This window comes from Myodes glareolus, chromosome X (genome assembly GCF_982192425.1).
Source record: "Myodes glareolus chromosome X, mMyoGla1.1, whole genome shotgun sequence".
Classification (NCBI taxonomy): Eukaryota; Metazoa; Chordata; class Mammalia; order Rodentia; family Cricetidae; genus Myodes; species Myodes glareolus.
The window spans coordinates 5,053,682-5,079,678 of record NC_142053.1 but is presented as its reverse complement, the minus strand read 5'-3'; the positions used below and the strand labels follow the sequence as shown (position 1 = coordinate 5,079,678).

At 39.4% G+C, this 25,997-nt stretch overlaps 1 protein-coding gene across 5 annotated transcripts in view; it reads left to right on the top strand.

The window, feature by feature from the left end:
• The window catches only part of Mamld1 (mastermind like domain containing 1), a 121,919-nt gene that overhangs the window by 36,212 nt on the left and 59,710 nt on the right, over nucleotides 1-25,997 (top strand). The gene's annotated exons all lie outside the window — the stretch shown is intronic.

Genomic DNA, 25,997 nt, shown 5'->3' with positions numbered 1-25,997 from the left:
TTACTCTGCCTCATCTGTCTCTCTCTGTCTCTGGTTCTCCCTCCCCTCCCCACTCTCTCTTCAAGAACTTCCTTTGTAGTCTTAACTGACTTGGAACTCACTGTGTCGAATAGGCTGGCTTCATAGGAATCTGCTTGCCTCTGCCTCCCAAGTTCTGGGATTAAAGGCAAGTGAAATCACACCTGGCTCTCCCCTATGCTACAATAAAGATTGTCCAGTTCAATTCAGATGACATTTCTGTGATAAAACTTGTCCAGTTCAATTCAGATGTAATTGACAGCCAATGTGCCTGTGACTCTTCAGATGTCCAAGGCAATTTCAGGCTGCTCCTATCAATATGTACCTATTTTCCAAAATGTCTTTTTAAATGTGAGTTTCACATTTAGGAAAAAGGGTAATAAGCATTTTATAAAGTAAGTTAAAGAAAATGACTACTATGATTGGTATAGAAGTGATGTGTGCAGCCAGGCAGTGGTGGCACACACCTTTAATCCCAGCACTTGGGACGCAGAGGCAGGCTGATCTCTGTGAGTTTGAGGCCACCCTGGCCTACAAGAGCTAGTTCCAGGACAGGCTTCAAAGCTACAGAGAAACCCTGTCTTGAAATCCAACAACAAAAAGAAGTGATGTGTGCATACTGTTGTCAGAAACCGAGACTGACCTTGAACTTGATTGTAGTAAGAGTAAGTCTTGGATCGGATGTGTTTACTTACATCCTATATATTCTTGGCCCAGATAGGAAAGGAAATCCAAGGAGAGCTTGGAATATGGTCCTCCTTAACATTGTTTGTCATCTAGGGAGGATGCTGCAGTTCAGAGGAGGACAAACCTAGTTCAAGCCACTTTCTCCCTTATGTCAAGGGAACAGCAAGGCCTTGCAAAGTCAGCTTTTTGATTCCCAGGCCGTATCTTAACCCAGTAGTGTGATGACAGTTAAGGTCTCTGCTCTCTCAAGCCCAATTGCATTTGGACAGGAGTTAGTTTTGGTGCTTGTTACTTCTTCCAAACCATCATCTACAAGGGGCAATTTCTGTATACACTCTTTAATTTGTCAGTGTACTTGCCACAAACCAGGCCCTCTTATAAGAGGTGGGCATCAAGCATGAGATGTAAAGAGAAACAAGACAAGGTAAAATCTCATGTCACTTTGTATAGCATGACATATGACATTTCACCCGCCTAAGAGCTGTGGCCATCAAGCCTGAAATCCCTACTCATGGTACTTGGATGGAGGCCTACACAGAGAGGTCCCCACCAGCTACCATTTGTCTCACCATGTGTCTGCAACTATGCAAAAAACATTCAGGATGTCATACTTTTTCAAGTTTTGGTTTTCTTTACAACTTGATGGAGCAGATGCTCTTGATAACAACTCTATTTCACAGACTAAAAGAAAAACTTATAGAGGGTGATTGAATAACTCCTTTCAAGCCCTCACATCTAATGTTGGCTTATGTAAGATTAAAATTCAGACAACTGGTTGATACAGTCCATGCCAGAATGGTTATAATGTTACTCAGAATGGCGGAGTACACAGTGACTCCTATAGAAACTGATTCCAAGTTCAAGGAATTCCCAACAGGAAGGACAGGATACTCCCTACCAAGCCTGAGTACTTTTATCATAGAAGGAAGTTAGAAGTTACAATGTATTGCCTAGATCAAACTGTGCCAACCAAAACTCCCTGTTTTCAGTCTTCCTGATACGACTCCAGCACTCTTCATTTTTTAAAAAAAGTGAGTCTCTGAGGTTCAACCTTTGCTTCTTTCAGAATCATCAGCACAGAGAATCCCCATCCTGCTTTGGGGTTCCTGAGCTGGGACAGAAGATTTGTAGAATGATGAGACTTTTGTCTTGCACACTGAGGTTTTTGTATCATTGCCTCTATGTGTTTTAGAGAACTCTGACCTCTACAAGGCCAGTTCTGCCTTTAACAGGCACAGGTTTTTTTGTTTGTTTGTTTGTTTTTTTGTTTTTTGATTTAGCCTTCAATTTATCTGGAGGAACTCTAACAGAGCCACTGTTGAGCAGAAAAGATGTTATGAGTGGTTATTTAGAGGTTGTCTGTTATACATCTGGGGTGCTGCCACCACAGATCATACTTCTGCAACCTCAAGACAATCCTACAAACCTGCTTGACAGGCACCTTTGCTTTCTTTCCTTCCTGTGGCCCAGCATGGTAATCCTTGAACACTTAAAGTCCCAAGAGCAGAAACTGACAGTGAATTGAAACAACTTTATTTAGATGACTTGTTGACATTGTAAATCATATCACTTTTCCTAGAATTTAGTAATAAAATTTAGTAACTAAAGTCATATGATCTAGATCCATATTAAAAATCAAGGACTTTAAAGTTCCTCTCAAGCTAAAATGGCATTAGTGTGAATGTACCTATTTTTTGTAGAAGCCATACATAGACATCTTTGTGTGTGTGTGTGTGTGTGTGATAGTATTTTATTTTTGTTGTTGTTGTTTTTAAATTTATTTATTTATTTTAAGTCCCAACCTGGGGTCATCCCAGTAGATTCTTGTACCAGGTTCTACCTGACTCCCAAATGTCCCCATTTCCAGATGTCTCTTTCAGTATTCTTCCTTTCCATCTCTCCCCTACCTGATCCCTCAAATTTCCATCCTCAATCACCCCCAGTCCACCCAGAGAGATCTCTATTTCCCCTTTACCTTGTTTTGTTACCTAGCCTCTCTGGGTTTGTGAATTGTAGCATGGTTATTGATGGAGGAGGGTTATCTGTCTATTGTGTTATTTTCATTGGTCAATAAAGAGACTGCCTTGGCCCTTTGATAGGACAGAAAATTAGGTAGGCGGAGTAAACAGAATAGAATGCTGGGAAGAGGGCTATGAGGCAGATGCCATGGAGCCAGCCACCAGGTCAGACATGCTGAATCTTTTCCGGTAAGCCACTACCTCTTGGTGCTACCACGAGATTATTAGAAATGGGTTAATATCAAGATATGAGAGATAGTCAGTAACTAACTCTCTAAAGATAATGGGCCAGGCAGTGTTTAAATGAATATAACTTGTGTGTTATTATTTCTGGGGCTAAGCTAGCCATGCAGGAGCCGGGCGGGATGTAAAGCAGGCCTGCCCGCAGCTCATCACTACAGGTTATCCTTTACTTTAAGTTAATATCCACTTATAAATGAGTACATTCCATGTTTGTTTTTCTGGGTCTGGGTCATCTCACTCATTTTTTTCTAGTTACACACATTTGCCTTTGAATTTCCTGATATCATTTTTTTAACACTGAATAGTTCTCCATTTTGTAAATATACCACATTTTCTTTATTCATTCTTGGTTGAGAAACATATAGGATATTTCCAGGTTCTGTCTATTACTAATAAAGCTACTATGAACATAGTTGAGCAAGTGTCCTTGTGGTATAATTGACCATCCTTTGGGTGTATGCCCAAGATTGGTATAGCTGTGTCTTGACATAAATTGATCCCCAATTTTATTAGAAACCGCCATATTGATTTTCAAAGTGGTTGCACAAGTTTACACTCCCACCAGCAATGGAAGAGTGTTCCCCTTCTCCACATCCTCTCCAGCATGAGCTGTCACTTGTGTTTTTGAACTTAGCCATTCTGAAAGATATAAGGTGGATTCTCAGAGTCATTTTGATTAAGCAGACACTCTTTAGAAAAAGAAAAGTTTCTATGTCAGCATATTGACAATAGTGGGGTTCTATTCTGTACTCGTAGCTACAAATAATACTGCAGAGGGTTTGTAATTTATGATGCTCTATCAGAACAGAGTGTGAGGAGGAGTAATCTATTTTATCATCATCATCATTATTAGTGTGTGGCGTGTGCACATGTTCATGTATTTTGTTCATCCTCTATGTCAGGGGCATATATGGACCTAGGGACTAGAAGTTGATATTGCTTGTCTTCTATTACTCTCCATCTTAATTTTTGAGGCAGAGTCTCACACTTAACTTGGAACTCACCAATACAGCTGGACTGACTGATCTAGTATGTCCCAGAAAGTACTTTTTTTAGACACGATCTCACTGTGCACCCATGTGTGGTGTCTTGAACAGGTATGGCCTCCATAGACTCATGTGTACAAATGCTTGGTCCATAGGAAGTGGCAGTATTAGGAGGTGTAGCCTTGTTAGAGGAACTGTGTCACTGTGGGAGTAGGCTTTGAGGGTTCATTTGCTTAAGCCATACCAAGTTTGGCACACAGTCTCTTCCTGCTGTCTGCTGATCACATTGTAGAACCTACTCCAGCACCATGTCTGCCCACATGCTGCCATCTCACCTGTCATGACAATAACAGACGAAACCTCTGAAAATGTAAGCTAGTTCAATTAAATGTTTCCCTTTATAAGAGTTGCCTTGATCAGGGTGTCACGTCACAGCAATGGAAGCCCTAACTAAGACACATTGACTGATGTGGAACTCACTGAGTAAAACAGGCTGACCTCAAACAGAAATGTACCTGCCTCTGTCTCCCAAGTGCTGAAATTAAAGGCATGTGCCACCACATATGACCCCAGAACACTCTTCTGTCTGCCTTTCCAGCTCTGGGATTGCAGACAGATGCCACTGTGCCTGGCATTTACATGGGCTCTGAGAATCAAAACCCAGATCATGTTTGCATGACAGGATCTTTATCTTCTGAGCCATCTCCCCAGTCCCAAAAGAATTTCATTTCTCTCCACAATCCCATTATTAACTGGAGAGTGACATGTGACATTCTCTCCAATAGTCACCTAGCAACATTCCTTTTTTTGGTGTCCCGTAATTGTCAGTTGCTCCCTTCTTGTATCTCTTAAGGCAGACTCATCTCCCTGGCTAGCTCCTGCCAGCCCTACACCATTGATGTTTGCTGACCAGCCCTTCCACTAGCCTAACTGAATGCTGTGATGGTATCTCAAGCTCAACCCAGAGAATTTAGATGGCAGCTTTTGTGCCATTATTTGATTCCACAGTTATCTTTCATTCTCTTGCCTTTCCCTCATACTTTTAATCTCACTTTCTCAAATACCATATATGTTTGTTTAGCGAGCTAAGGTGAATACTGTTTTATTCCAATAACAACATGCCCTCAGTCACCTGAGACATGAAAAAGATGACTTTGGAGGTCTGCAAGGACTCATTTGCTTGGTCCTACACTATGCGGGATCACATCAGCCCTTCGACCCATTCAAAGACTGTGAGAAATAATCCAGCATACCATTCTGTTCGCTGTTAAGTCAGTTGTCTCAATTGCCTTTCCTCACACAGTATTTCCTGAGTTCCCACCTTCTGTGGTGAGAGCATTGTGCAGTTAGTGGTTATGGAATGATCTTCTACTTGTAAGTGACAGAAAGATAATGTTATTGTGAAAAGGCTCCCCATTGTGAGAAGTCACGATGAATGACGGGCCAAGAAGGAGAGTATTTGCTAACAAGATCCTGAACCTTTAATATAGACCATTAGGGAATCTTACAGAACTACAAAACGAACCATATAGACAACCGGAATGGCAAAGACTTTGACATTTTCAGGAAGAAGAGTTCTTGAACAGAATATCTTCTGTAGCTATAGTTTGCTTGATGTGGACTCCAAGAAAAATTCTAGACCTTAAAATGTGCATTTAGAGCAATGGTAAGTGAGGTCTTTGAAAGGGTATCTAGTTAAAAGTGGGACTGAAAATACAAGGGGATCAGAGTCTCCAGCTGTGGTAGAATGGCATTCTTCATTCTGGTAAAGCTCACGAGCAGGCAGGTAGATCAGAGAAAAGCAGGCAAGAGTTTTTGGACCTCATCAAAGCATTTGGCTGGATCTGTTGTGAAATCCTCATTTACAGCTCAGTTATGTGATTGTGTAACCAATTAAAGTATTCAGTCTAGAGGCCATGGATAATGGATTAATGTCCTCCCTCAGAGAAAGAAGTCTAGAGGCAGGTCCTAGGGAACCCTTGTGGCCTGCTTCTCTTTTTCCCAACGATCCAAATGAGGATTTAGAAAGCAGTCTTACCAGATTTGTCTCTGACTTAAAGTCAGAAAGCAAGCAATTCCCTGGAGCATGAAATTGACATATAAAGAGATCTTGATGAGCTTGGAATTGTCATAGGAAATGTAACAGGAATAAATGGCAAGTCTTATATTTGGGTCCTGAACTAATCTGCCTGAGTGAAGTGGAAAGAAAGGTGGCTTGGGAATCAAGTAAATAAATAAACTCCAAGTTGACAGTCATCTTGTTATGATTCAGTAGTGAGCTGGGCCTGCCAGCACCACTGCCACCGTTTCAAGCTATGATGCCAAATGTAGCCTATCAGGCATTCAACTGCAACTATTTCTTTCACAATAGTTAAAATGTGGTGCTTAGGTTTAATGTCAGTCACATGCCAAGGTAGATAGATGCCAGGGATGCTAAGGAGTGTTTATCCCAATCCCAAGCAGTTCTACCTCTAGAGATTTTTAGTGTAAAGACCTCTAAGCAGCATGTCCATTGCCTACTGAATATCAAGCCTTGGGTTCATTTATTTATGATTCATCTGAGTACATTGGCAAATGATCTGAGAGCTGCAAAACTTCTTAATGGAAAGTAGAGATCTTATTTGCCTTTCTAGATGTGTGGGTTAACCCCATAACTTACATTGCCCAAGATCTACTCAGTAGAAATACTCTCAAAAAGCAATTTCATATAAATATATGTGTGTGTGTATATATATACTTTTATCAGTTATTTTAGGTTTCATAAATGTGCACAATATATATTGATCATATACTCCCCAGGTCCTTCCCCTAACTCCTCCCAGATTCATCCACACTGTATATCTGCTTCTCCACTCACTTCCAACTTCATGTCCTTTCTTTTTAGAATGCCCTGAATCCGATTTGTGCTGCCCTTATACTCGTGGGTGTAAAGTCATCCGCTGGAGCATGTTCAACATACCAGTGGCCACACCCTTAAAGAAAACTGATCTTCCTTCCCTGAGAAGCTATTCACTGCCCATAGATCCTTAGGGGTAGGGACTCATGTGGCCCTCCCCACCCCATGTTGCAATTAAAAGGAAGCTTCTTCAATGAATACTAATTTTATTCCATAAACCATTAGGGCTTCTTAAGTGCTTTTAAAGGTACACCTTACTGAAATAATAACTTCAGGTTGTATCAAGATACTATAGCTGGCAGACTTTATGGTGCTTCAACTTCGCCACAATAGAGAATGGAAGGCGTGTTTCTCTTCCATTTTTTCACGTATTTTCTGGACAACTCTCTCATACTTGCTTGCTGTAGCAAGAAGAGCAAAGATAAGTATTAGGATCAATACAATTGAATGAGTTGATCAGTTGAGTGAACTGCATAGTCTTGGCACAGAAGTGTTAATTTGGGGTGCTTCTGAATTCATAATCAACTCTGCCCATGTTTGAAGTATGGTAACGGGAGGCATCGCGCTAAGAAGCCCGACTCATCCGCATGAACTGTCATAACAACATGCTTTTTAAGGTCTAGTTGCTTAAAACTTGAAAACCTTAGAAATTTGTTTTGACTCTAAAATGGAGTTAAATATTTATCCTCAAAAATTTAGATCAAGAAAGATTATTAAAGCCATAGAAATGATAGTGATTTGAAGTTAGAAGAAATAAATCCAAAGAAATAAGAACAACATGCAACATTCCCAGGCCTAGCTCTGGACATACGGGTCTCAAATACTGGCTTTGCCTGGTGAATTCCCCAGAACCTTACCTTCCAGGGCAATCCCCATGTTGCTAAGCCTGGCTGCAGACATGCTGCACATGCAAGGGTCTTGCCTACTGAGTTTCTCCAAAACCTCACCTGCCCTCTCCATACCCCCAGCCTAGCTCATGATATACAGTCCTTGCACTGGCCTTGCCTAAGCTCTGAATTTAAAGAAGACAGGAAGAATGAGTTCAATGAAATTAAAGAGGATTGGAATAAATGCCTGAGTGGTGTTCAAGAAAACACAACCAAATAGGTGAATGAAATGGCTAAGACAATTCAGGGTTTGAAAATTGAGTTCAGTAAAGAGAAAGAAATATTGAAGAGGACTCAAACTGAAATAAAAATATTATTATTATTATTATTTCAACCCAATTATAAAACTCAGGGGAAAGAATTATAAGCAAAATGTACAAAATAGAAGATAGAATAGTAGAACTTGAAAATAAAATAAAGGACCACACAAATAAAGATGAAAAAATTAGACATATGAAAGGAAAAATACAAAAACTGAGGTACACCATGAAAAGAATAAATCTTTGAATAAACATAGAAAAAAAGAGAAGAATCCCCCAGGTAAATGGCATAGACTAGATATTCATCAGGATCATAAAAAAAGTTCCCCCAAATTAAGGAAAGACATATGCATACAGATACAAGAAGGACACAGAACACCAAATAGATAAGATCAGAAAAGAAACTCTCCATGGCATATTATAATAAAAATATTAAATATGCAGAACAAAGATAGGATACTGAAAGCTAAGAAGAGAAAGAAAGAGGAGGTGGAGGGAGAGGAGGAGAGAGAGGACACAAGTGGCATATAAAGGAAAACCTATTGAAATAACAACTGAATTCTCAATGGAAATTTTAAAAAGTAGAAGAACATAGAGCAGTGTACTCCAGTTTCTAAAAGACCTTGCATGGAGACCTGTATGACTGTACCTATCAAAAATATCTGCTATAGTTGAGGAAAAGAGAAAAAATCCATTATATAAACAGGATAAAAGAACTCATCCACCAAACCAGCCTTTCAGAGAATATTGAATTCAGTACAATACTTTGTACTGAAGAGAGGAATAATCATAGCCAAGAGATTATAGAAATAAAATAAATGAAGCTAATATTTACTGAGACACAAAATAGGACTAAGATTAGAAACATTAAAATGCCAACAAAATGACAGCAATCAATACACAGTTTTATTCATAACTTTAAATATTATAGCATCAATTCTCCAACAAAAAATGCAGGTCAGTTGAATAAACCAAGAAGCATAATCCATCTTCCTGTTGACTATAGCAAACTTAACATCTTCAATTATAGGATCCACCTTAATATTAAGCAATGGACAAAACATATTCTAAGGAAACAGGACCAAGAGGTAAGCAGGTGTTGCTATACTAATATCTGACAAAACATACTTCAAACTAAACTAACCAGAATGGATAAAGGAGGACACTTCATTCTATCTGAGGAACAGTTAAGAAGATACTACTATCCTATGTGTATATACACCAAATTCTGGTGTACCCAATTTCATAAAAAGCATACTAATGGGATTAAAGACACAGATTACCATTGTATTAGGGTCTCTATTGCTGTGAAGAAACAGCATGACCATGGCAACTCTTAGAAAGGAAAACATTTAATTGGGACTGGTTTACAGTTTCAGAGGTTTAATCTATTATCGTCATAGCAGGAAGCATGGCAGCATTCAGGCAGACATGGTGCTGGAGAAGGAGCTGAGAGCCCTGCATCTGGATCTGCAGGCAGCAGGAAAGGATGAGACACACTAGGCTCAGCTTGAGTTTCTGAGACCCCAAAGCTCACCTCCAGTAACACAGTTCCTCAAAAAGAGCCACATCTGTTCTGGTAAGGCCGCATCTCCTAATAGTGCCACTCCGTAGTGACCAAGCATTTATACAAAAGAGTCTATGGGAGCCATTTCTATCCAAACTACCACATTCCACTCCCTGGCCCCATAGGCTTGTAGACTTAGCATAATATAGAAGTGCATTCCGTTCAACTTCAAAAGTCCTCATATTCTATCACAGTCTCAAGCTTGTTTCAAAGTCCAAAGTCTCTTCTGATACTCATGGCAATCTCTTAACTGTATCCCCTGTAAAAAATCAATTTGAAAGGCAGATCACATAATTCCAACATACAATGGCACAGGATATCCATTACCAATCCAAAAGGTAGGGAAGGGAGCATAATGAGGAAATACTGGACCAAAGTAACACCAAAACCCAGCTGGGAAAACTAAAAACTCTGCATCTCTATGTCTGAGGTCAAAATGTTCTTCAGATCTTCAACTCCTTTCAGCTTTGTTGACTATGATCCACTTCTTTCTCTTGGACTGGTTCCACTCCCTGTTAGCAAGTCTCCTCAGCAGGGATCCTATGGCTCAGGCATCTCCAACATTTTGGGTTCTCCAAAACAATCCAGACTTACCTTCACAGATTCCTACAATACCCTCAGGCCTCCATTCAGGAACACCCCTGAAACATGCATGCCTGGCCTCAGCGGCTTTCCATAGCCTTAGAGGAAGATTACATAACCCCTTCTTTCTATCCTTTACTCTAAAATCAGAACCATGTGGCTAAAGCTGCCAAGTTCTGCTTCTTGCTGGGGCTGGATATGGCTTCCTTGTTCAATTACATTACATCTCTATCAGCTTTGTTTTCTGTGGTTTTCACTGCCTAATCTTGGCTGTTCTGAAACTCAATCCGTAGACCAGGCTGGCATCAATCTCAGAGATCCACCTGCCTCTGTCTCCTGAGTGCTAAAATTAATGGTGTGTGCCACCATACCCAGCCCGAAGCTTTTCTTTAATTCTTTTTTACAATTTGGAAGCTAGCTTAGCTGGGTGGGCTCTTGTCCTGAGGTTACCACACCCTTTATTCCATTTAACATCGGGTTTTTCTTGAATCTTTGTGTCTTCTTAAACACAGGACCTAGTTCCATTCTACTTCCTGGTGCCCATTTTCTCCTCAAGTTGTACATTTCCTTGCTCAGTCTGCCCCTTGTCACTATACATCTGCATAAGCGTGGCTGCGAATAACCACACAATACAGTCCATGTTAGTCTGTTTTTAGATTTTCTCTGCCAACACAATGAATTCAAAACTCTTCAAATTAGCCTCGGGCAGTTTTTTTTTTTTGACATGGACAAAAAGCAGCCATATTTGTCACCCAAATATCAAAAAAAAAGTGGTCTCTAGGTTGCATATGAATATTCTCCTCTGAAACATCTTGAGTCAGGTCCTCACAGTTCAAATCACCCTCCATACCATCTTCCATGTTCCTACTAGTATGGCCCATTAAGGCCCACTTAAAACATTCATCTGCTTTTTGAATTCAAAATCCCAAAGTCTATATTCCATCAATAAGTACCATGGTTGGGCCTATCACAGGTATATCCCAGCCCGGATACCAACACCACACTCTACTCAGCAGTACACAGAAGCTTCCCTAAAACAGATCACACTCTGGGACACCAGAAAAATCTTTACAAAATCAGCAAAAAGTGAAATAACTTTGTGTATTCTATCTGGCCATAATGCAATGAAACTTAAAATCGATAGCAAGCAAGTCTCTTGTAAATATACAAACTCATAGAGATTAAACAACTCATTAGCAAGTGATGGATCAAAGAAGAAATCAGAAAGGAATAAAAACATTTCTATAAATAATTGAAAATGAAAATACAACACTATAAATTCACTGGGCCATACTAAAAGCAGCCATAAGAAGGAAACTTATAGCTTTCAGCACCTACATTAAGTAATAAGAGCATTGTCTTAGTTAGTTTCTATTACTGAGATGAAACACCATGGGCAAGCAATTTGGGTTGGAAAGGGTTTATTTTAGCTCACAGTTCCACATCATATTCCATCACTAAAGAAATCTGGGACAGGAACATGAAGGTAGGACCTGATGCAGAGTCCATGGATGAGTGTTTCTCACTGGCTTGCTCTTCAAGGTTCTCAACCTGGTATTTTATACCATCCATACCCACCTGCCCATGGGTGGCAGCACCACTAGTGAGCTGGACCCTCTCCCATCACTTATTAATAAAATAGCCCACAGGCTTGCCCAAAGGCCAATCTGGTGGGGGCATCTTCTCAAATGAGGCTCCCCCTTCCCAGAATGACTTTAGGTTGTGTGAGGTTTACAAAACACTAGCCAGCATAAGCACAAATAAGTAATTCAATGATGCAGCTCAAGAATTTAGAAAAACAGGAGCATAACAAACCCAGTAGATAGAAATAATAAAAAAAAATCAGAGCAGAAATTGATGAAACAGAAACATTACAAAGCATCTCTGAATATAAGAACTGGTTCTTTGAAAAGTTAAACAAGATTGATAAACAATGGGCTCAATTAAGCAAAAGACAGAAAGGGCAGTCCCAAATTAACATAATTAGAAATAAACAGGGAATTTTTGTAACAGACACCATAGAAATTTAGAAAATTATAAGAGAATATTTAAGAGCCTATAATCTATTAAACTGAAAATTTGGAAAGAAATGGATGAATTTCTAGATTCATCCAAAGTACCAAAATTCAATCAAGAAGTGATCAACAACCTAAACAAACCCATAAGAAGAAAAGAGACCAAAATAGTGATTAAAAAGCCTTTGGACTAATTCCAGGCTCACATGGTTTCACCGCAGAATTCTAGCAGAATTTCAAAGATTTATAACCACTACTTCTTAAATTACTCAAAAAGGAAAAAGAAACAAAAGAAATACCTCCTAACTCTTTCCATTAAACCATCATCACTCTAATACCATAGCCAGATAAATACAAAGAGAGGGAATGGGAGAGACAAGGAAGGGGGAGAGGCAGAGGAGGAGGGAACAAGGAAAGGGAGAGGGAGAGGGAGAGGGAGAGAGAGAGAGAGAGAGAGAGAGAGAGAGAGAACACTGCAGGAAAATATCCCTCATGAACATAGATATAAAAATCATCGATAAATAAAATATTTACAAACTGAATTCAGGCATAAATCAAAAAGATCATCTCCCATGACTTTGTCCTCAGAGGGATGGTTCAACATATGTAATTCAATAAATGTAATGAGTTCTAAAAGTGAACTTAAAGACTAAAATCATGCAGTCATCTCCATATATGCAGGAAAGGCTTTTATAAAATTGCTGCCATGATAAAAGTCCCAGACAGAGTAGGTATGGAAGGGACATACCTCAACAAACTAACAGCTGTATATGACAAACCTACAGCCAGCATTATGCTTAATTGATGAAATTCAAAAACATCCCGTTAAAATCAACAAGACAGAGCTGTCCACCCCTTCAACCCCCTTCCACTCTTTTTCAATACAGTGCCCATCACACTTAGTTCAAGCAGTAAGACAATAGATGGTTGAAGAGATGGTTCGGTGGTTAAGAGCCTTTGTTGCTCTTACTACAAAGGACCTGGGTTCGGATCACAGACGCTACATGGCAACTCATAAGCATCTATAACTCCAGTTTCAGGGGACACGACACTCTATTCTGAATTCTGTGGACACCAGGCATGCATCCAATGCACATTCATACTTGCCAGGAAAACACTCATACACATAAATTAAAATAAATACAAGACCTGTACAATGAAACACCAGTTAATATGCCACTGTGGATGTAGAAAATCTCACAAGGCCTTACCTCTAAATGAAGCAGTATAGGCAATCAATGGCAGCTGAAAGGAAGAGACTTAGTTTTCTGCAGGGGCAAACCTCCTAATAGGTTATCCAATCATAAGTGGTCAGCCCTAAACCCAAATTCATATGAATGACACTAAATGCTATCACCAGGATATCAATGTATATACATGCAATAATAATGAAATAAGAAGTCACGAACTTGAGAGAGTAGGGGAACATGCAAGGAGTTGATGGAGAAGAGGAATCAATGGAAATGACGTTACATGCAGTACTCATGTAAGGAATTCTCCAAAATTAAATTTAAAACTAAAAGAGAAACTTGCTGTGAGGAACATGAATTTTAGAAGGACCCAGTGTGTTCTACCTGCATCCCAGTGCCCCAGAATCACTATGAATATGGTCTAGCACAAAATAATAAACATACAAATAATGAAAATGTTGAGATTTTTAAAAGTAACTAAATTGCTAGATCCTAGAGCATGAACTTTGTAGATGACAATATTGTGTTGCAATTTCAAAAAGTTCAACACTGAGGGGGAAAGGATATATGGCTAAGCTGATAAAGGCACTTGCTGCCAAGCCCACTGACCTCAGTTCAAGCCCCCAAATCTACATGGAGGAAGAAGAGACCTGACTCCTCCAAGTTATTCCTTGATCTCTACACCATGCCATGGTATGTGCACACACACAAAGAAGCACACACACACACACACACACACACACCACACACACACACACACAAGAAATAAGGAAATAAATGTAAAACTAACAAAAAAGTTTTAGCAGTTCAGCATGTACACACATAAATAAATAAATAAATAAATAGGTGGATAAATAAATAATTGTAAAACAAAACAATAAATGTTTGACCCACCGGACAGACCTTTCTAGCACTTCAGGATGTCTCTTCAGGAGAGCAGAGCCGACTGAGGATGACTGAGCTATATGAAAGAAGCCCAAAACAGGACTTTGGTCATTTCCCCCAAGTTTCCTCTTCCTTGGAAGCTAACACACTGACAAATAGTGCAGCCAGCAGCATGCTTTCCTTCTGACTCAGACAAGAGAGGCTTGATACAAACAAGCTGTCTTGTTTGTCCCAGTATTAGCATTTCACTTACTGGATGGAGCTGTTTGGACCCACAGGTCAAGTGAGCTGCATCTACAATCTGCTTAGGATTTGGCAGCTTTTGCTTTGCATGGGCTTGATGGCAATGGTGGAACTTCATGCTCAATAAATCTGTGAACTTGACATAGAGCAGGCAATAGAAGTCGAGGAAAATCAGCGCTTGCTGTCAACCAGGGTAGCCTACTGAAAGAGTTCCTATCAGCTCTGCCTCCCAGCTCTCTCAGGAGCACTGGTCTTGCCTGTTAATCATGCTGTGCAGCTGAATGGCTGCCTTTAAAACTGCCTTATCTTGAATGCCTGCTTGCCTGTGCTTTGTTGACTGTCCTCTTGAACAGAAATACCTGGGAAGCATTTCTGAAGTGCGCAGTATTTCTCCCATTCTCTCCCGAAACAGGAGCCATTGTTGCCAACTTGCAATGAAGAAATAATCTTGAAAATTATATAGTTTCCTCAGAATCTGTGAGTAGCAGCCTTGACTGTTCTTTCATTTGGGAAATAATATCAAAAATATTTCCAAGAATGGAGAGAATTGATTTCATCATGACAACTACTGAAGCACATTTTCTCCTGTCAGACAGGCTTTTAGGGCTAGTACTAGGGATTTCCTCTTTATTAAAATCCCTCTACAAGGAGACCTGCTTAATGTGAATTCTTCAGGTCTTTCCTTACCAGTGGTTGAGCTTTTTATTGTTAGTACTAAATGACTGATTGAATACTTCTAATGCATGGCCAGTTTCGGCCATTTGCTAAGCACCCTTCCACCTTTATTAATTTTCTTAAGTGGTTTTCTTTGTTGGACTAGCGCATTATAACTGAACAGTAGATACAGAACTGGGGAGAGACTTCTCCTCAATGACCAGTGACAATGAACTCTTTATCTCTCTCTCTTAGCTCTGGCCATGTCCCTCTTTCTTTTGGACTCTGGGAGTGATGGATCATTGGTGATCCATATCCTAAGAGATGCAGGACTCTGATACCCTGGATTTTCTGTGAATTGGAGTAGACAAGGTTGTCACTAGTTTTTGTTTTAATGTGGATAGAGGGGCCTTAAACTCCCTCCTAAGTCAACTGGAAATCTGGAATTAGTCTAAGTTCCTATCAGCAGGCTATGACAGGAAGTCTGTGCACTCTGTCCAGGAAAGCAGAAGAGGTAGATGACCACAGAGGAAAGCCAGTCACCAGTGTAGAAATGGTGCCAGCCAAAAAGTCTTGTAGGACCCTCTAGGTCAACCTCATTAGTATAACAGTTGCGACCTCTGTGAAGTTGGCAGGCACTGGCCAGTCAAGGAGGCTGCTTTGTGGATTTTTATGGTCAGCGTGTTTCAGAAAGAAGAGCTAAGGAAGTGTTACACCTAGTGTCTATCCTCAGTTACAACCTGACAACATTGAGTCCTGACTTGGGATTCAGTGAATCTGAGTTTTAGAGCCAACGGTCACTGTCCACATGGTCCCAAACAGGTTTCTGTGTTGGTGTCCCTATCTGTACAAAAAGAGGAGTGTTATGGATTACAATCTCTGATTTTTACTTCTAATACTAAGACTTTAAGATTCTAAGTTTTACTATAAAATAGGGGAGGACAAAACAAGATCCAGTCCATTTATCTCAGCTGCTTGCTCCTAATAAAAATATTGCAGAAAAGGACTGCCCTTCCCCTGTGCCTCTCATCAACACGGCACCTCCCTGCCCAAGCAGAACTTTCCGATTTAAAGAAGGTCTTGTGCCCTCACGCGTGCCATATGAAGGGAGACAGCAAAGATGACCATCCTCATTTTGCAGGTGAGGAATTCAAGACTCCAAACTGTCAAGTGACATGAAAGTGAATGGCGCTCCAAGGCCCATGCTCAGTGTGTTAACAAGCTTGCATGCTTGCCTTTGCCTGCTGTTTTGACTGGCATTCCCAATGTGACACGTCTATAAATTGTTTCAACAATCAGGGGTGATGGCCTGCTGAAATCTCTACAAAATCAAACAATTCCCAATAGTTTTCTCCTTGTTCAGCATTTCCAGTTAACCCTATATGAAAAGTCTGGGGAAATACTATTAGAAAATCATTTCCAGGAGATAAAAAATGTGTTTGAAGCCTTTGGGGCCATAGCCTATCAGAAAATAAGGGCAAAAAGACAAGAACGACAACCAGCCCCATTCCTGCTTCCTTTGTTAGTCAGCTCTCTGAGAGCCAGCTGAGCAGCAAGTCCACTTGCATAGGAATTAGAAGGATCAGATATTCACCATCACCAAAAGGAATGACCCCCCCAAACCAGAAGAAGGGCTCTTTCCCTAAGTAGAGTTTAGTACCAGAGAATGCGTGTGTGCTAGTATGTCTATGTGCATCTACTTCTCTGGGTGTGTGGTCCAGTTTATTAGTGGTACAGCACACAGAAAAGACTGAAATGCTTTCCTAAAACCTCCCATACAACCTCAGTTTTAACCAGCTATGGAAAAGCTTAGACTAAGTCAATGGACATTCGTTGCAAAAGAAACAAGCTCATGCATTGTCAGGCCCTTCAGTTTGGATGATCAGTTCTAATCTGAGAACTACTGCATTTCCCAAAGGGCAAACCTCTGCCTTCCATTTCCTTGAAGGTTAGGTCTGCTGCAGTGGACAGGGTAACAAGGCCAGAATTGCCATCACTGCTTTAACAGTCTTGGTCTGCCCTCATTTCTTGCTGTTCCCAAGTTCCAGAAAACTCTGTTTTCTGCTTGCCATGATGAGTGGTCACCGTGTGTTGATTAGTTTTAGAGTCAAGTAAGTTTTCTCATCATGGCCAGCTGGAGAAACAGCTTGCTCTCAATGAACTTGGTGGTTTGGACAATTTCCGGCTCTCTGCAGCAATATTCTTCAGTCTGAGCCCAGTGGACGGGACCATGGAGCAATTGCATTTGCCAGGAAGCTTTGGTCCTGACCTGATTCATTACTGAGTGGCAGTTCACACTAAGGAATGTGCATTTTAAACTCAGGTGACATGAAGAAATCCTGAAAGTCAATATGAACACATTGCAGGTTCCTGCGAAACAAGAGCAGCACTGTTCAAAGCAGCAGCGACAGAAGCCTGCTAGCATCGTGCCTCAGCTTTGCAAGTCACTCCGTGATCAACCGGGCCACCAAGGAAGGGTTTCCAACACTGCTTTCTCAACAGCCAAACAATGAGCAAATGCATGGTGGTGTCCAGTTTCAAAAGGAACCAATCTTGCTTAATGTGGAGGTTATAAACACTCATTTCCTCCAAAAATCTTAGAAGATGTTGCTTAATCCTTTCTTTACAAAGGACAGCTTTCTACAGCCCTGGGTTGGAGTAAGGAGTGAAAACAATTTGAACTTGATAAAAGCAACTTTATTAGGACATAATTCACACACCATAAATTTACACATTGAAAGTGTCTAATTCTCTTTTAGTGTTTTCATAGAGATGGGCAATCATCCCCACAATTTATTCATGAATAGTTTGATCACCCTCAGAAGAACCCCACTACTTGTCAGCAATCTGTTCACATTTTCCCAGACTCCAGCTGTAGGCGACCCTTACATGTTTATGGATTTGCCTGTTCCAGACATTTCATACAAATAGAATCGTAGTGGGCTGGAGAGGTGACTCAGCAGTTGATGCCACTTGCTGTTCTAGCAGAGGGCCTTGCAGGGCACCTACATGTACTCAGAAGCATCTATAGCTCTGATTCTATGGGCTCTGATGCCCTCTTCTGGTTCTGCCGGCACCAGGCATGCATGTGGTACACATACTTGCAGGAAAAACACACAAGCAAAAAATAAATAAATAAATAAATAAATCTTAAAAAAATGACAAGTGGTAATAATGAATAGTTGTGCCTAAAGCATAGACATACAATTAATATACAGACTGAGTAGGTTGTGTTTATATATTTAAAAATGTATGTATGTGTAAGTGTATGTGTATGCAAAACAAGAATCAATGAAAAATGAGGCCATGGATTTGAAAGAGAGCAAGGAGGAATGATATATGGGAGGATTTAGAGGAAGGGAAGATAGGAGGAATGATGTAATTACATTATAATCTCAAAAATTAAAAAATAATAAACAAACAAATGGAAACAAACAAAACAGAATTATCCCCCATATGATCTTTTCCTTGGCACAGTGCTTACAAGGTACATCTGTATAGTAATGCTTGTCAATCCTTTCTTCTATTCTAACACTGGGTAATAGTGCTATGGGGTAGATACTCTAAATTGTGTTTATGCAATGCTGGGGACCACATCTCACCTAGGGCTTTGTGCACACCAGGCAGGTACTCTATCAACTAAGCTACATCCCCAGGCCCACTTGTAGTTTTTTTAATTAAACTTTTTCAAAGTGAAAAGTGACATGTTCCAATATTAATATGTTTATTAACACAAAACTATAATTATATGCCTCGCAGCTCGTGCATACTGTCAAAACAGCCCCTTCAAATGCACAGAAATGTTGAATAACATTATGCATTACTAAGCTCACTTGGGTTCCAGTACACTAAATCACTGAAGCCCTTGACCAAGGAACTAAACCCTGACGAAGGTTCTAGGGAAGCTTTTTTCTAGTTTACGTGCACCCTGCAGACCCAATCAACAAACGCTTCCTGTAGGCAGTGGTTCTTAACCTGAGGGTCGCCTTTTTCACAGGAGTCACATACCTGATACCCTGAATATCAGATATTTACAATATGACCCAAAAGAGTAGCAGAAATACAGCTATGAGGTAGCAATGCAAGTAATGTTCTGGTTGGGGTCACACAACGTGAGGAACTGCATTAAAGGGTCCCAGTGTTAGGAAGGTTGAGAACCACCGATCTAAGGTTAGTGACACATCAAAAATTTGACTTCTCTCTGGAAGAGGACCAGAATATCAGATAAATAATTCTTACCAAGGGCCACAGGAACACAGAGGAAGCCCCTAAACAGGGAGCTCTTTCTGTTCATGTCTGGCCTCTTTCTGTACCTCTCAGGTCTAGTTCTCTGGTCTAAGATGTCCTCTTTGATCTGTAACTTAGATTGTTAGTGGTGGTTAACCAGTGTCCTCTGGACTAGGATGGTCTGAGGCTTGTGACAATAGTCTGATAGTCTATTACTTGGGAAACATTTTCTTCCTGTCCTCAGCTCTGTCCTCCTTTCTACTATCCATGCTGGAAGTCTAGAGAACAGTGTTCTCAGCCTACTGGTGTATACATAGCCAACCAGCGAGCTGTACGGCTTCTCCCCGTCCTGCTCCTTAGTCCTGGCCCAGCCAGTACCCAAACACGATAACTGTGGTAGTGAAGGTGTAAGCTGACTCTCCAGGAAACAGATGCAAGCCTTTGTTCAGAAAATTCCAAATACTACCCCCGCCCTGACTTATCCCTTTTGTGTTGGATTTGGAGAAGATAAAACGGGAGAATATGAAATGAATAGAATGGTGTCTTTTAAAGGCAGGCCAGCCTTTTGGATGTTGTTTGGTTTTGAGTTTGTTTTGTTTTTACATTTTTTTCTTTAGAGTTGAATGAATGAGTATTTGCTGTCATGTCCTTAGGTTCTGTGTTGCTAGCCATGAAATAACAGAGTCTCTATCCTCCACAGACTGGAAATGCTGAGCCTGTGTTAGCCCAGAACTAACAACTGCCTCTGCAGTAATGGCGGTCTTTTTCGCCTTCTTCATTTGCATGCAGAGTGTACAGCATATACCATTTTGACCCTAGTATGTGATCAGTATCCCAGTTAAGCCCTCAGTTTTAGTTCCCAGCACACTCAGGTAAGGCTGAAGTGGAGACCATACTGTCTTGTTTTTAAATAGGAAGGAAGATACAGATATTTATAAACTGCTTCAGGCAAGAAAGACATGAAGAAATGTCTCAGAGGCAATATGAGGAATCAATGTGTCCTGAATCTGGAGACTGAACTCTAAGTAACAGTTGGATTCTTGTTTGGAAATAATTAGATTCACAGTAAACTGGAAATGTGAAAACCAAGAAAAAATGGTACCATACTGATACGGGATCTCTCTGTCTCTCTGTCTCTCTCTCTCTGTCTCTCTCTCTCTGTCTCTCTCTGTCTCTCTCTCTTTCTCTCTCTGTGTGTGGTACAGTTGCTGTTATTTATGCTTTTTCTTAAGAAGCTGCCCAATTTCCAGGGCAGGTGTATTATTTTAAATACCCACCAGCCGTGGATGAGTAATGTAGTTCCTCCACATCCTTTCTAGAATCTGGCATTGTCACTAAATGTTTTCCAAAGACAGAAATCTCATATCCATACAGTGCTACTTAGAGCATTCAAAATGTTGTTTGAATCATATGATTTTGATAGTTTACCTGCTACTGTAGTGGATAAAACACATGGACTGAAGAATACCGACCTAGCATTATATACCCCAAGCAAACAAGGGCCCAAGCTAGCTTGTGATATCTATTTCCTTTTTCAATTGACTAAAATGTTGTTTAGAATTTTTCTCTATACATTACTCTGTAATTTTCTGTCTGGACAATTGTCTTTGGTGTCAGCGAGTGTTCCCTGAAAGAGGTCATTCTCATATAGGTGATACTAACGCTTCTCTTAAGACCACACAGAAAAGAAGATTGAAGGCTAAGCCTCCTCATAGACATTCTCAACAAATTGCTGGCAAATTGAATTCAATCACACCAAAAAAATTCATTAATCATTTAAGACTATCTGTGCCTAGAGGCTTCCTTTTGCCATACTGGGGGTGGGGGTTGGATTCAAACTAGAGCTTCCTAAATGCTAGACAAGTTGTCTATCAGTAAGGCACATTCCAGCTCCTTTGAACTTTCATGTCAGGAATTTTGACAATTTCAATTCCTTTGGTTCACTTGTGCTTTAGAAAAATTGCTCCATTTCTTTAAAATTTCCAAAGTTAATGTGTATAATAGTGTTTTCCTTATCTGCAGGGTGTGTAGTAAGCACTCCTTTTTCAGTCGTCATAATTTTTAGTTTTCAGGTTTAATACCTTTACTTTGTCAAATACAGCTTTTCCTGTTGGGTTTATCTCTATTGTTTTGCTTTTCAGTATCATTCATTTTATTTTTTTTATCATTTCCTTCTGTCTGCTTTTGAGTTTCTGTTTGCCTTTTCAAAGTGCTTTGAGAGTTTAAATTACCCCCTCACTTCTAATGCAAGCATTCAATGCTAGGAATCTCTCTGGGAACAACTTTACTCACGCTCTACAAGCTTTGATGTACCGCGCTTTCATTTTCATTCATGGTCATAGTCAACATATTTATTTTCTTCAGAATTTTGACACAATTTTTAAAGCTAGCACTTTTGTTTCTAAGTGTTTTGAAACTTTTATCTCTTTTTCTATTATTGTTTTCTAGTTTGATTCCAATATAGTCACAGAAAATACCATGTATTGTTTCAATCTTTTCAGCTTTTTGTATATCATTTTTCAGTTCACTTATATATCCTATATTTTCAGCTCATTGTTTAGAAGATGTCTTTTATTATTGATGCCTTTACTATTATGTAACGTCTTTCTCCATTCTCAATAATTTTCTTTGCCCTAAAATCTGACCTATCTAATATTATTGAAATAGTCTTGATCTCATTTAATGTTCACATAATTTATTTCCTTCTATAATACTTTTTTCTTTATACTTTAAAGTTTCATACGTGTATACAGTAAGTATTATCAAATCCATTCCCCATTTCCCTTTTCCAGCTTCCCTTCATATTATCCCAATATGTCACCTTCCCAACTTCTTATCTTAGCACTGCCCATATGTGCATAAGAGTGGTGTCATCCACTTGAGCATAGGTAGTCTATCAGTGGCCACTTCCTCACAAAAGAGTGCTTTTTCCTCCCCAACAACTATCTACTTTCAATAACTCCTTAATATAGCATGGAGTTGAAGATCACTTGCTCTTGTCTATGCCCAAAATTGACCTGGACTGACCTTATATTGTCTTGTGCATGTAACAATAGCTGCTGTGTGTTCAAAAACCTGATAGTCATGTCATGTTCAGAAAACAGCTTTATATCCCCTTTCTCCATCCTCTGGGCCTTATAGTACTTTGGCCTCTTCCATGATATCTCCTGAGCCTGGAATGGGGCAACTGATAAAGATGTCCTATGACATACCAAAATTAAACTAAAAATAAATAAATAATTTAAGCATCTATAATCAGTGGTAAGACTAAAGCAGTAATAAAAAACCTCCCAACTAAAAAAAATATAGCTCAGAACCAGATGGATTCATAGAAAATTGCTACTAGAATTTTAAAAAATTACTTAGATTATCCCATAAAATAAAAAAACAAAGGCTTTCTGTCTTTTATTTAACAAAACCAGCAGTCCCCTGATGATATCCAAATCAAGTCACTGCATAAAAATAAAATAAAATAAGATAAAATTACATACGGATTTTCCTAATAAAGATACAAAAATTTTCCAATACAATACTGGAAAACTGAATTCAAAATCACATAAAAAAAATAAGATCATTCGTCATGACTAACCTGGCTTTATTCCATCAACTCGGGGATGATTCAGGATACATGTATCATTAAATGGACAAAAGATAACTCACATGATCATCTCAATAGACACAGAAAAATTTGTGAACAAATCCCAACATCCTTTAATAGCAAGTCATGGATAGGCAAGAGATGGAGGAAGCATTCCCCAGCATAATACAGGTTAAATACAACATGCCTAATGCTAACATCATGCTAAATGGAGAAAAACCTCAAAAGAGTTCCCACTATGAACAGGAATAAGGCAAAGGTGTCCACACTCTCTTCGGCTAGTAAATAGTACTTGAAGTCATAGTTAGAACAGCATGATAAGAGAAGGGAATAAAAGGGATACAAACAGGGAAAGAAAGCAAGGTATCCCCATTTGCAGATGATTCTATATATAAGAGACACCAAAGACTCCACAAAAAGCACTCTTGGAGATAATTAATTTGAGCCAAGTGACAAGATACAAAATTGGCACACAAAGCCCAACAACCTTCCTGTATACCAACAAAAAACAGACTGAAAAATAAAGGGAAACAATCTCCTTCACAATAGCCACCCAAAATTGGAAACAAGCCTGACTATGAAAATTAAAGACCTTTATAATGGGAATTTTATAGCCCTGAAGAAAGAAATTTATACTAAAAGATGGAAAAGTCATCCCGTGCTCGCGGGATCGAAGTGTTAATATTCTGAAAAGATCGTCTTACTGAGAACAATCTACTGGTTCAGTGTAATCATCTCAAGTCAAAATTTCAATGCCATTAATCTCCTTAAATTATTATATTTGAGCAAACATCTTGAAATACTATATCATTAGGTTATATTTTTTTATCTTATTTGCCAAACTCTTAGGCCATTATTTAATATATCTGCTGATATTAGTGGGTTTTTTTCTACCCATTTATGTTTTCTTTCGGTTCCCCATAAGATTTTTTTCCCAATTTTTCTTTTTACTAACTTCCTATGCATTACTTGAGTAATATTTAGAATAATATTTGATTCATGCAGTGTTTTTACTTTGTCTTTTTGTGGTCTTTGCCCTCAATACTACTGTCTGTGAAGTGAATGTACAACCAGTGTCAACATTTTGCTAACTTTAATGAAGTAGAAAACCCTGCATTTCTCTCTACCCTTTTACTTCTGTTTATAATGTAATTGTGTTAAATATTTCTTTCATACATATTTATAACTATATTAGACAATGTTATAATTGGTAATTCAACAATCAACATAATTTATGAAAGTTAAGCATGGAGGAAAATCCATTTTATTTAATCATATTGTTTTTCTCTTTCTATTGTTCTTTCTTCCTTGCCAATACATCATTTCTTCTTCAGTGGTTTTCTGTTTGGAGAACTTCCTTTAATTATTATCTTAGTAGACACGTGTTGTTGATAAATTCCCTTGGTTTCCCTCCATCTAAGATTGTCGAGATTCCACTTCCACAGCTGAAACATTTCCAATAAGGTTTTGTGTTAAAGCTCCCCCCCACAACCCTACATTTGAGAATTGTTACATTATTTTCTTGAGACTTCCATGGCTTCTGAATAAATATCTGCCATCATTGAAATTAGTGTCTCCTATAGGTAGTGTGTCATTTTTCTGCCATTCTTTCCCAGTCTTTGGCTTCACATTGCAGAAGTTGGGCTTCAAAGGGTACAAGAAATTGACTCTTTCCTTCTGCTTTTGGTCCCATCCACCAAGGTTATCTAAGACACTGTGGTTTCTAGTTCTAATATTTCAATTTCCTGAGATTGTCTCTTTGTTTAAAGCATTATTGTATCTCTTAAGAGAAATATTTACATACCTGCTATTTTAAAATTCTAGTCAGGTAATTGTAATATTTGTATCATCTTGGTGACATATCAATTAATATTTTTTAATTAAGCTTTAGACCGTTTGGTCTTGGAATAGCTGTCTTTTTACTAAAATCAGAATATTTTTAATATTTTAAAACTGGCTTTTATTTAAATCTTCTGTTTTGATTGGTCTGGCAGGAAAGAGAGATAGCATCTTTCTTTTACCTGGTAATATAGAAGTCCAAGTAACCTAGATAGCTAGGCAAGCATGATGTATCCAAGTCCACACTAGACATCTCCTACCAGCGTTCCTGTGGGGTTGACAGAAGTGTCTCATTGCTGCCAAGTAGGGGTACAGTAGACTCCCCTCCTTGGTCTTGGGTGGTGGAATGGGGTGACACTACAGTGTCTTTTCTGTTGGTTAAGCTAGATTAGAATGGTTTGGGTTTAAGGTTTTCTGTCTCAAAAGGCTCTTTCCTGGTCCTGAAAGCAAGCCTCTGTTGGAGTGTTTTTGTTTGTGCCCATTGGCTTTTGAGGTTGCTGGTTTCTTTGGCTCTAAATCTAGTAGAATATTTGAAGCCAAAGAAATCCCAGGGAACTCATCAGTGTTACTCATTAGATTCCAAGGTCCCTCGTCAATTTATATTCTCTCTATCTTCAGAATCCTCTGATGTTTGTTTTATATAACATGACAAAGAAGTTGTTTTCACTCAGTGGGAAAATGGGGGGAAGTGTTTTTCTGATTTTTATAAAATCAGGATTGTGGTGCCTGGTACCATATTACAGCAACGAAAGCTAACCCCGTATTTGAATACCTTAACATAGTTTTTTATCTCACATGTAGTTTGTGGAAAACAGAGAACAGCTTTTCCTGGGTTTGTATGTCTGTTCATCCAGCCTGCAGGATGTGCTGGAGTAGCTCATTTGGTGCCCAGGCACCAGGCTGTCTGGAGTCCCTTTCAGCATCCATTCCTTCTTTCCTGGTGTCAGTTGTGATTGGAATTGTTGATCTGATCACTTGGCTGGGTACAAATGTGGCCAGAGTTGCAAAGGCTCTAAGCCATCAAATTGGGTCTGTCACTGAAATGAACTATCTCAGAAAATAAGAGAACCCTCCCTGAGTCCCACACAAAATCAAAGCCAGAACTAGCACTCCCTTTGCCCAACTGTATCCCAGTGCTCTTTTAGTCTCATCAAGCTCCCCTCCACCTGCTCCTCTCTTTTCTAGTACTGCTTCTCTATCTG